Here is a 12,367-nt window from a genome sequence, read left to right on the forward strand (position 1 = left end):
CAACACTCTGTCGCGATTCCATTAAAGTTTTAACCCTACCTGTGGTAGCTAAGACTTAACTGTGGAGCGTAAACTAGAGAATGATTTGATTTTGCAGTCAGTCCGTCTGGAGTTAACTGAGCTTAAAGTGTAACCATGGTACTAAAATGATCCTGTTCCAGAGGTTAATCTCTCATTGTGACTGACTAATGTCAATTGTTTCTCAGTAAGTGCCGGTTTCTTGCTTTTATGTTTTAGATTAGATTTACTTTCATTCCAATTGATCCTTAGTGAGTAGGTCCTCCAGGATGTGGAACATGTCAGAAAAACAACAATACATGACAAATATTTACAACTAAAACAAATAAGCTAATGTACCATTCCACAGGTCCCAAGTGGAATGATCCTCATTTTTTAATGGACACTAAGAGTCATTTTACAAATACTAATGCACTTAATTTAAAATAAAGTTTTTTATTTATTTATAAGGTAATAAACATGTAATACAACTACTGTAATACTTATTTATAATGAACACATTACTGCACTGAAATGGTGCAGAAGTTAGATTATACTTACACACACACACACACACACACACACACACACACACACACACACACAAATTTTCAATGAACACATTACTTCACTGAAATTGTGCAGAAGTTATGTTGTACTCATATACAAATCAGTTGGTTTTACTAAGAAATTCATCAATGGAGTAGGAGTTGGCCACCAATAAATCCTTTAGGCTTCTCTTAAACTGAATTTCATTGGTTGTTAAGCTTTTTATGGCTGCTGGCAAGTTATTGAAAATGTGTGTTCCTGAATAATGCACACCTTTTTGTACAAGACTAAGTGACTTTAAATCCTTGTGAAGATTATTCTTCTTTCTAGTATTGATTCCATGAACTGAGCTGTTGGTTTGAAAAAGTTATATATTTTTAATGACAAATTTCATTAAGGAATAAATATATTGGGAAGCAGTAGTTAATATCCCTAGTTCCCTAAACAGGCTTCTGCAGGATGTTCTTGAGTTCACACCACATATAACTCTTACTGCACGTTTTTGTGCCCGGAAAACTTTAGCTTGGCTTGATGAAATACCCCAAAAAATAATCCCATATGACATTATGGAATGGAAGTAAGCATAGTATGCCACCTTTTTCATTTTTATATCCCCTATGTCTGACAAAATTCGCATTGCAAACAGAGATTTGTTAAGACGCTTCAGCAGTTCTGTGGTGTGCTCCTCCCAGTTGAATTTATTATCAAGCTGTAATCCCAAGAATTTAACATTGTCCACTTCTTCTATCTTCTTGTCATCGTATGTTAGACATATACTCTTGGGACACCGCTTACAAGTTCTGAACTGCATGTCGTGTGTTTTTTCAAAGTTTAGTGACAAAGAATTGGCTAGGAACCAGTGATTAATGTTCACAAATATTTTATTGGCTGATCTTTCTAAGACTACACTTGATTTGCTATTTATTCCAATGTTTGTATCATCGGAAAACAAAACAAACTTGGCATCTGGTAATGTTACTGATGAAAGGTCATCGATATACACAAGAAAAAGTGAGGGGCCCCAAAATGGAACCTTGTGGGACCCCACATGTAATTAGTTCCCAATTGGATAATGCCTGATAGCTTGATACATGTCTCTTTCCTAATAACACCCTTTGTTTCCTGCCAGAGATATAAGATTTGAACCATTTTGCAGCATTTCCTGTTACACTATAATATCCTAGTTTACTTAAAAGGATATTGTGATTTACACAGTCACATGCCTTTGACAGATCACAAAATATACCAGTTGCCTGCAATTTTTTGTCTAGTGAATTAAGCACATTTTCACTGTAAGTGTAGATAGCCTTCTCAATATCAGAACCTTTTAGAAATCCAAACTGTGACTTTGACAGTATGTTATTTGAGATAAGATGGTTATAAAGACGACTGTACATTACTTTTTCGAAAATTTTTGAGAATGCTGGCAACAGTGAAATTGGACGGAAATTTGATGCTATTTCTTTATCTCCCTTCTTGAACAGTGGCTTATCTTCAGCATATTTCAGCCATTCAGGAAGTATTCCACTGATAAACGACTGGTTACACAGATAGCGTAATATGTTACTTAGCTCAGAATCACATGCTTTAATTAACTTTGTTGATATTTCATCATACCCACTAGATGTTTTTGATTTTAAAGATTTTATGATGGACATTATTTCTGTTGGGGTAGTGAGGGTCAAATTCATATTATGGAAGTTACTTGAAATGTCTGGTCTAAGGTAATCCATAGCAGCATCTACCGAACCTGACAACCCCATCTTTTCAGTAACAGTTATAAAATGTTTGTTAAAAAGTTCTGCAACACTATACACATGTCACCAATGAATCATTTACTCTTAATGCTATATGTTCCTCTTCGTGTCTGGTTCTACCAGTCTCCTCCTTCACTATATCCCATATTGTCTTTATTTTGTTATCTGATATGACTATCTTTTCCTTGTAATATATTTGCTTTGACATCCGTATTACAGTCTAATATTTTGCAGTATTTCTTATAATGTGCTATAGCATCAACATTGGAAATGTTTCGGATTGACAGATACAGTTTTCTTTTTGTTTTACAAGATACCCCTATTCCTCGAGTAATCCATGGCTTCTTTGTAGACTTTGCTCTAACCTTGGTAAGTTTTGGGAGAAAGCAGTGTTCGAATAAGGTAAGCACTTTATTAGCAAAAATGTTATATTTTTCATACATGCCATGAGCACTGTAAGCATCAGTCCAGTGAATGTCTCTGAGGAGTGTCCTAAAATAATTTTTGGCTTACTGATTACCCTCTTGAGCTCAGATTTAACAGATTTTATATCCTGTTCAGTATTAACATTTAACAGAAGGAACTGCATGTCATGGTCTGAGAGGGCATTGACTATTGGTTTTGTAATATAATTTTGTTCATTGGACTTTTCTATAAAGATATTATCAATGGCTGTTTGTGAGCAAGTGGCTATCCTAGTGGGGAACTTTACAGTGGGAATTAAGTTGAATGATAGTGTTACTAACTCAAATAAGTTCTTATTGGGAGAGTCTTTAAGGAAATCTACGTTGAAGTCACCAGCAACCACTATTTCTTTGTTTTTGGTTGTTAAATGGGCCAGTACAGCTTCAAGGTGGTTTACAAACAGATTAAAGTTACCTGCAGGTGCTTGATATACACTTAATATTATGAAGGATTTTTTGTGAAATTCTAATTCTGTTGCACATGCTTCCATATGCTGTTCTAGGCAAAATTTATGAATGTCTATGTTCTTAAATTTATGACAGTTCCTGATGAATGTGGCAACTCCTCCTTTCTCCATTTCTGATCTACAAAAGTGAGATGCTAACCTAAACCCTGTAATACTTAAAAGTTCTACACCAGTGGTCACATGATGTTCAGAGAGGCAGGTTATGTCAACTGGGTTTGAAGACTAATTCATCTATGCAGATAGTTAATTCATTAATTTTATTTCTCAGTCCTCTAATATTTTGATGCAATAAAGATAGCTGATATTTCACATTGACTGAGTTAAAATTGGGTGGAGTTAAAATATCTGCTGACAGTTGAGAATTATTAACCAATGGCTGTTTATGCTGATGTAATAAGCTGGAATTATGTTTTTTGATTTCTTTCTCAAACTGAAGGTTTGTCTCAGTTCTAACCTCTCTTAAAATTTGCTTTCTTTCTGTCCTCCCTACCCTAAAAAAGGGTCTTTTCTGAATCCTATAACCACTGGTATTTTACCACTCATGACAGTGCCTCCCCCCTTTAACTTTCCTGCTATTTCCCCAGCCAATTTACCCTTCCCCCTCCTGTTGAGGTGAAGGCCATGCCTAGTATAATCCTACCGAGAGAATCAACATGAACCACACCAATGTGTGACCCCGCACCCAATAGGAGCAGCCGTTCCAGCTCCAAATTAACTCTCTTGACAGAAGAGTTCAAATGAGGTCGGTCATGGCGCCCAAGAACAGATACAAACTCAACACTAGTATGCTTCGATGCTGATGCAATCTTCGCCAGGTCACACTATACTGTACCCAGAATCTCTGTCAATACTGTTACCTGCCCCACCCACTATAACCACGGTGTCTTCCTTAGTGAAATCTTTGTAAAGTGATCCTAAATCCTCTGTCACCTGCTCCAGACCAGCACTAGGTTTAAAAAAATTGGTGACCTGGTATTCTGATCCTAGTTCATCCTGCAAAAGTTGGCCAACACCTCTTCCATGGGAACTACCTAACAACAACACTTTCTTTCTCTTTACTGATTTCCCTACATTCTTACCTTTCAATTTGCTGCTGAAAGTTTGTTGTGCCCTGTCTCCACCTGCAGCTGCTTGATGCTCACCAGCTTCTAACTGAAGCAACAGGTCAAATCTATTTTCCACATTCGCCATAAAGCTGTCAGACAAAGTTCTAGGCCTGTTCCTCCTGTTGCCTGTTGCCACTTCCCACCTCTCTTTACCCTTCTCCCTCTTTAACCTGTCAAGATCTCCCCTGGCCTTGTCTAACTCAGCCTGAAGGGCGGCAATTTTCCCCTCCTGTGCTAGTATCTTCCTATCTCTACTACAAATCCTACAAAACCACTGATGAGTCTCATTTACTTCCCCTATTCCCACGCCACTACTGTCACCCACATGGAAAAAACTACAGCACCCATCACACCAAAGCCCCGACCTAACAATTCTACGGCAAGTCAAGCACTTTTCACTCATGATAAACGTAATAGTTTATTAAGAATAAGTCAGTTAAATTACAGATAAACACGAAAATACGGTTACACAAATTTGGCCTATACGCAACTGTTTACGCAACTATGTGTAAACAAAAACAAAAGTGCAAAGTTTCTGAAACAACAACTTAAACTTTACGCTACTTTCCGGAAATGCTAGTTAAATAATGAAGAGGTACGCTAAGTTAAATTGCTGGAGAGAGCAAGGAACAACTAAACGAAATTCTATAGATTTGCTGCAGCAGAACGTAAACAGAAAATACGACTGTACGGTCTTTTCGCGTTTTCTGCTATATTACGTAAAGAAAATGAAACCTTTAATGGTACACTTAAACGGCACACTAATACACTTATTTATCACGTAATCAGTAATAATCTATATGTTTTATAATCTAAAATGACTTATCTTTACGAGAACACCAAAACTCGCGCTAGTCGCCTGGCTGCAGGGCTGCCAACGTGTATGTAGAGACATAAAAAAATTGCACCACTCAAAAGAATTAAAGGATCAATTTTTCGAAACTGTCGTTTTTGACTGCGAAATCATCGTGGCAAGGAAAGGGGTGGTTTAGTTGATATCCTTTATATCACCCCGTGAGCCTTTTCGTGTCTGTTCTCAGTGGTGGGGTGTCGGAAACGCTTTCCTCTGCCGCCCATAATAAAAACGCGTGATTTCAACGATGGGCGACCTCCATCGCAGAGACATCTACATCTCCGTGGATACTCTGCAAATCACATTTAAGTGCCCGGCAGAGGGTTCATGGAGCCACCTTCACAATTCGGAGAGAACGAACATGTATATCTTTCCGTACGAGCTCTGATTTCCATTATTTTATCGTGGTGATCGTTCCTCCCTATGTAGGTCGGTGTCAACAAAATATTTTCGCATTCGGAGGAGGAAGTTGGTGATTGGAATTTCGTGAGAAGATTCCGTTGCAACGAAAAACGCCTTTCTTTTCATGGTTTCTAGCCCAATTCCTGTGTCATTTCTGTGACACTCCCCCTATTTCGCGGTAATACAAAACGTGCTGCCTTTCTTTGAACTTTTTCGATGTACTCCGTCAGTCCTATCTGGTAAGGATCCCACACTGTGCAGCAGTATTCTAAAAGAGGACGGACAAGTGTAGTGTAGGCAGTCTCCTTAGTAGGTCTGTTACATTTTCTAAGTGTCCTGCCAATAATACGCAGTCTTTGGTTAGCCTTCCCCACAGCATTTTCCATGTGCTCCTTCCAATTTAAGTTGTTTGTAACTGTAATACCTAGGTATTTTGTTGAATTTACGGCTTTTAGATTAGACTGATTTATCATGTAACCGAAGTTTAACGAATTGCTTTTAGCACTTGTAGGGAAGCAGCCTACTCACGCCGTAATAAATGCACATCAGTCTTTCTATTGTGTGCCAGCCAGTCCGCTGTAACTAGCTCTGACGTCATAAATGTTGCGCAATAGTTTAAAAATCAAGTAAATAACCTGAAACGTTTCTAGCATGTCAGGAGTAATACTAAATTAATATGTGTTGAATATCAGTTCAATAACTTTAACCATTTTCGAAATTTGGACGTTTTTCTGCAAAAATCATTGGCGCAACAGAAAAGAGCTAGAGATTTAAAAATTTATACTTAGATTCCTTTTCAATAATAATTTAATAGAAACAGTACTTTGGATCTCACAAATTAAGATTGTAGTTGAAATTCATAATTTTCTTAAAAGTTAAGGAAGCAAGATAGATTAAGTAGGATAATAAATAAGGCTAGGATGTTTAAATTTAAGTAGAAGGGAGATCCGCTATGATCATAAAGATGTGAGAAGTTTCAACTCAATAACTGTAAAACTATAGCGATAGCGTATCTCCAAAGGGCAGGTTCAGAGCTCATCTACTGCGTGTAGTGTAATTAAATTAATTCTCTCGCCCAAAATATTTAACTTAGCCACGTCAAACTTTTATTATGATTACTTCCCCGTGTGCTGAATGCACATTTAAATTGAGAGCTTCATCGGCCATCAGCAAAAGAAGCTATGATTTATTCAATGACTTAAAGTGGTGCATTACTAGCCCAGCGGCTACTCGGGAGAGCCGATTTGATCAGGCGTTCCCTTAGCCGTCCGCACCGCGGCTTTATACACTCCTGGAAATGGAAAAAAGAACACATTGACACCGGTGTGTCAGACCCACCATACTTGCTCCGGACACTGCGAGAGGGCTGTACAAGCAATGATCACACGCACGGCACAGCGGACACACCAGGAACCGCGGTGTTGGCCGTCGAATGGCGCTAGCTGCGCAGCATTTGTGCACCGCCGCCGTCAGTGTCAGCCTGTTTGCCGTGGCATACGGAGCTCCATCGCAGTCTTTAACACTGGTAGCATGCCGCGACAGTGTGGACGTGAACCGTATGTGCAGTTGACGGACTTTGAGCGAGGGCGTATAGTGGGCATGCGGGAGGCCGGGTGGACGTACCACCGAATTGCTCAACACGTGGGGCGTGAGGTCTCCACAGTACATCGATGTTGTCGCCAGTGGTCGGCGGAAGGTGCACGTGCCCGTCGACCTGGGACCGGACCGCAGCGACGCACGGATGCACGCCAAGACCGTAGGATCCTACGCAGTGCCGTAGGGGACCGCACCGCCACTTCCCAGCAAATTAGGGACACTGTTGCTCCTGGGGTATCGGCGAGGACCATTCGCAACCGTCTCCATGAAGCTGGGCTACGGTCCCGCACACCGTTAGGCCGTCTTCCACTCACGCCCCAACATCGTGCAGCCCGCCTCCAGTGGTGTCGCGACAGGCGTGAATGGAGGGACGAATGGAGACGTGTCGTCTTCAGCGATGAGAGTCGCTTCTGCCTTGGTGCCAATGATGGTCGTATGCGTGTTTGGCGCCATGCAGGTGAGCGCCACAATCAGGACTGCATACGACCGAGGCACACAGGGCCAACACCCGGAATCATGGTGTGGGGAGCGATCTCCTACACTGGCCGTACACCACTGGTGATCGTCGAGGGGACACTGAATAGTGCACGGTACATCCAAACCGTCATCGAACCCATCGTTCTACCATTCCTAGACCGGCAAGGGAACTTGCTGTTCCAACAGGACAATGCACGTCCGCATGTATCCCGTGCCACCCAACGTGCTCTTGAAGGTGTAAGTCAACTACCCTGGCCAGCAAGATCTCCGGATCTGTCCCCCATTGAGCATGTTTGGGACTGGATGAAGCGTCGTCTCACGCGGTCTGCACGTCCAGCACGAACGCTGGTCCAACTGAGGCGCCAGGTGGAAATGGCATGGCAAGCCGATCCACAGGACTACATCCAGCATCTCTACGATCGTCTCCATGGGAGAATAGCAGCCTGCATTGCTGCGAAAAGTGGATATACACTGTACTAGTGCCGACATTGTGCATGATCTGTTGCCTGTGTCTATGTGCCTGTGGTTCTGTCAGTGTGATCATGTGATGTATCTGACCCCAGGAATGTGTCAATAAAGTTTCCCCTTCCTGGGACAATGAATTCACGGTGTTCTTATTTCAATTTCCAGGAGTGTATATAGGAACGCTGCGCGAGGAAGGAAGGCCCCAGTTCTCTCCAGACGCTAAATAGCAAGCCATCTGTGTCGGGAGTCGCGTCGCGTCGGTATCATTGCTACAAACAGCCTCGGATGCCGTATTAAGTTACTCGGGATACGCGTAACCATGAAATCATTTTCGAGTGGAGTGTTAATTCTGGGATGACTAACTATCGATCTTCAGTTTGCGTATTGTCGTATTTTCACGTGCCGCCGTGGGGCAAACATTCTACCATTATTTAGCGTGACGTTTGATGAAGCTAATCATCAAATTATGGCGAGCATTCATTTAAACATTTAATTTCGACATTTATAGTTGCATCAGCGCATTAGACTCTGAACTGCTCTGTTAGATTGTGTGGATTCTTTTGTTTTCATCTGTGACTTTCAGAATACAGAACGTTTTTTTTTTTTGCACGACCGTTTTTGATTATAAATCCCAGACAATCTCCTAATTCCTCAGAGATATAAGCTGTAACTATAAGTGTATTCTCAGATGAAGTGGGCACTAGGAATTCTAATTACAGGCTTCACGTTTTGCTAATCACTTTCTGGTTGCCAATATTGTAGTTAGAGAGCCAGTGTTGAGAACGGCGAAAGACAGCATAAATAACATTCTAAATAATAGGAACTGGTTTTACATTCTACAAACCTAACATTTATATAAACAACCTAAAATTGACATAATTCCACCCGCCACCCCACACACCCATGTGGATGACCTCACATTTTTCGTTATTTAGGGTCAACTGCCACTTTTCGCACAATTCAGGTATCTTTTCTAAATCGTTTTGCAGTTTGTTTTCATCTTATGATGACTTTATTAGTCGATAAACTACAGCAAACAACCTAAGACGGCCGCTCAGATTGTCTCCCAAATCGTTGATATAGATAAGGAACAGCAGAGCGCCTATAACACTACCTTGGGGAACGCCAGACATCACTTCTGTTTTACTCGATGACTTTCCGTCAGTTACTACGAACTGTGACCTCTCTGACGGGAAATCACAAATCCAGTCGAATAACTGAGACGATATTCCATAAGCACGCAATTTCACTACAAGCCGCTTGTGTGGTACAGTGTCAAAAGCCTTCCAGAAATCCGGAAATACGGAATCGATCTGAAATCCGTCGTGAGTAGCACTCAACACATCATGTGAGTAAAGAGCTAGTTGTGTTTCACGTCAAAAGAATGGGCGAAACGCGTGTAAGAGGGGGCTGTGACGATATTTCCATCGTGTGACACGTTCATGGCGGCGTTGAGCAGAATTTGGGTGAAATACGGTGCCAATGTGACATAATTAACGCGATTTACACGTCGCAAGAACTTCTCACTCAGCTCTGGCCTTTCTTCGCATATGTTGACATCTTGCCGTTTGACGTGTCATCGAGCCAGATGGCGAAGTCGCAGGACGCCGCGCTCTTTCCTCATTACAGGGGAAGGTTGTATGCGTCTTTGAGCCAAATTTCAGACCTACACGCCACAATGATAGACAATTAGAAGCTTTCGACAAAGTGATCCTTTTATTCTGTTGCCCAGTGTATGCGTTATCGTTGTTCGGCACGGCTCTTGGACTATCTTTCATAAACATCTTCTGATTGCGTTACCATCACTTTGCCATCTTCAACGCGTAGTACAGAGCCAGGTGGCGCAGTGCTCAGCACACTGGACTCGCATTCGGGAGGACGACGGTTCAAACCCCTTAGATTTTCCATTATTTCCCGAAATCGCTTCAGGCACACGCAGGGATGGTTCCTTTGAAAGGATACGGCCGATTTCCTTCCCCATCCTTCCCTAATCCGAGCTCGTACTCCGTCTCTGATGACCTCGCTGTCGACGGGACGTTAAACACTAATCTCCTCCTCTGCAAAGCGCGAGTCAGCTTTTATTATATTTTAGAGTCAAGCAGTCTTTTCACCTTATTAATGAACTCATTAAGATAAATAATACAGGTGCCTGTCATCTTCGTTCATAGTTACTTGCTTTTTTTTATGCCCGTTTACCTCCTCTCGAGTCCTTTTTTTGCGATAAAAGGTTTTTATCAGCATTTAACAGATTGGCTGGGACTGCTTGTCTTCCATAATCTGCCGTAGTTTATGTCTAATCACTGAGTCGAAAAGTTTAACATAATCTGTGAAGGTCATAAATTTACGTTTGTTGAATTCTTAATCTTCTTCAATTAACTGCGCCATACTAAGCACCCAATCTGTACAGGATGTTCCTCTCATAATGCTGTGTAGTTCATCTAATACAACTTGTTTGATGTAGGATTTGGTATGCGGCAGACACATTAGAAACAAAACAAAAAACTCACTTATTAAAATAAAGTAGCGGTGAATGAGACGCCCTGCTTAAGTTCGCAGGACAGAACAGGTAGTTGGAATTGTGGAAAGGGGCCAAAAGGGGGCTGTCAGTTACACTCAGACACATATAACTCCAAACAATACAGCAAAAAATTTTTTAACTTAGTTATCGGCTGAATAGGCCACACTATCTCATGCCTTAAGGGTACAACCACTTAAATTTAAAAACGGCTGAAAGCCATTAACTTAAAATTCAGGCTCAAAGCAGAATATTTAGAAGGCAGAACGCCTCACTAAGTAAGTTCTGTAACTTGGCTGAAGGGCCAACAAATGTAACACTTGAAAAGCAAACAAGTTTAATTTAAACACAGCTGAAGGCCCATGATTTAAGACTGAAGGTAAAATTGATAAAAAAAAAAAAAAAAACGCAAGGCAGGAGGCCTTATCTTCAATTAGGCTGAAGGCCCCACACAGTCTGATACTTGAAAGACAAGAACTGTAATTTAAAAACGGCTGAAGGCCGGTTACTTAAAACAACTAAAATAATTTTTAGTTGGCAGAAGGCCCAAAGCTTTATTTTTAAACAATATTTTACAGAGGCTGAAGGCTCAAAAAAATGCAATACTTGACAAGTAAGGTTCAATTTTAAAGCGGCTGAAGGCCCATTATCTAAAACCCAACTAAAAGCATACAAATTCAAACCATCGACTATGAGCCATTAAAATACACAATCAGACACCAATAAGAAAAGGCAGTACAGCCAGTGGCGCTCAGAAGTTTCCTGGGGTCGGTCTGCACTTGGAATATTAATGTTCGCTTAGAGGAGACAGGTAGTCGGCCCAGCTATATCCGATCCGCCGGCAACCCAACCAAGAGACAGTCAACCGACCCTCCGACGACACGACTTGCTTTCCAGCCGACCAGTACACAAGGAACTCCATAGCCAAAACGTAAAGGGCGCAGCCGTCGACAACCAAGTATGCATAATCTGACAAAACTACACACACGTGTTGGACAGCGGCTACACGGTGAGGAAAGGACACTGCCTGAATTTTACGTCAGCAGCTATGGCAAGTAACCGGAACGCTAACGGCCACAAGGCAGAAAATTCCGCTGGTCCACTTGGACTTCAAATAACCAAAATACAGTTAAACTCCACCGGATGGTGGCCAAACTTTCGCCAACTCGAACACTCGCTGTTGCTCACGGGAATACCCCCAACAGCCGACCATGAAAACCAACGGCACAATATGAACAGACTGGCCTTGGTAATTAAACCACCACTCAACTCTGATGTCCTGGGTCGGCGAGCCACGAACCTCGTAGCAGTCGGAACAGCTCCCACACACTCCGACACTGCGTAGAGACCGCCAGTGGGCCCGGCCTACTGCGCCTCGCGGAGATTTCCTGGCTGATCCACACCAACCGACCGACTGCCGCACACTGCCTAGCCGGAAACTAGAAGCACCAGACCAAAGATAGTACAAGGTGCGAATATCGATACACACCGCTGCCGCCACACGTAGAAAGAGGAAGAACCACGGCATAACCGCAATAACAACGGGAAACCAAACGCAGAGTAACCGTCAAGGTTTAAACCAACGCATAAGCTGGGGCAAGCAGGGCTCAGTAAATATACACAATTTTTTCTTTGTGAAAAGTCATGGAAGTAATGTGAAGTTCTGGACCTAATCCTACCTAAGACAGTAGATGATTGATCCCTAATCTAAGTGAAGTT

Source organism: Schistocerca serialis, chromosome 9 (assembly GCF_023864345.2).
Source record: "Schistocerca serialis cubense isolate TAMUIC-IGC-003099 chromosome 9, iqSchSeri2.2, whole genome shotgun sequence".
Classification (NCBI taxonomy): domain Eukaryota; kingdom Metazoa; phylum Arthropoda; class Insecta; order Orthoptera; family Acrididae; genus Schistocerca; species Schistocerca serialis.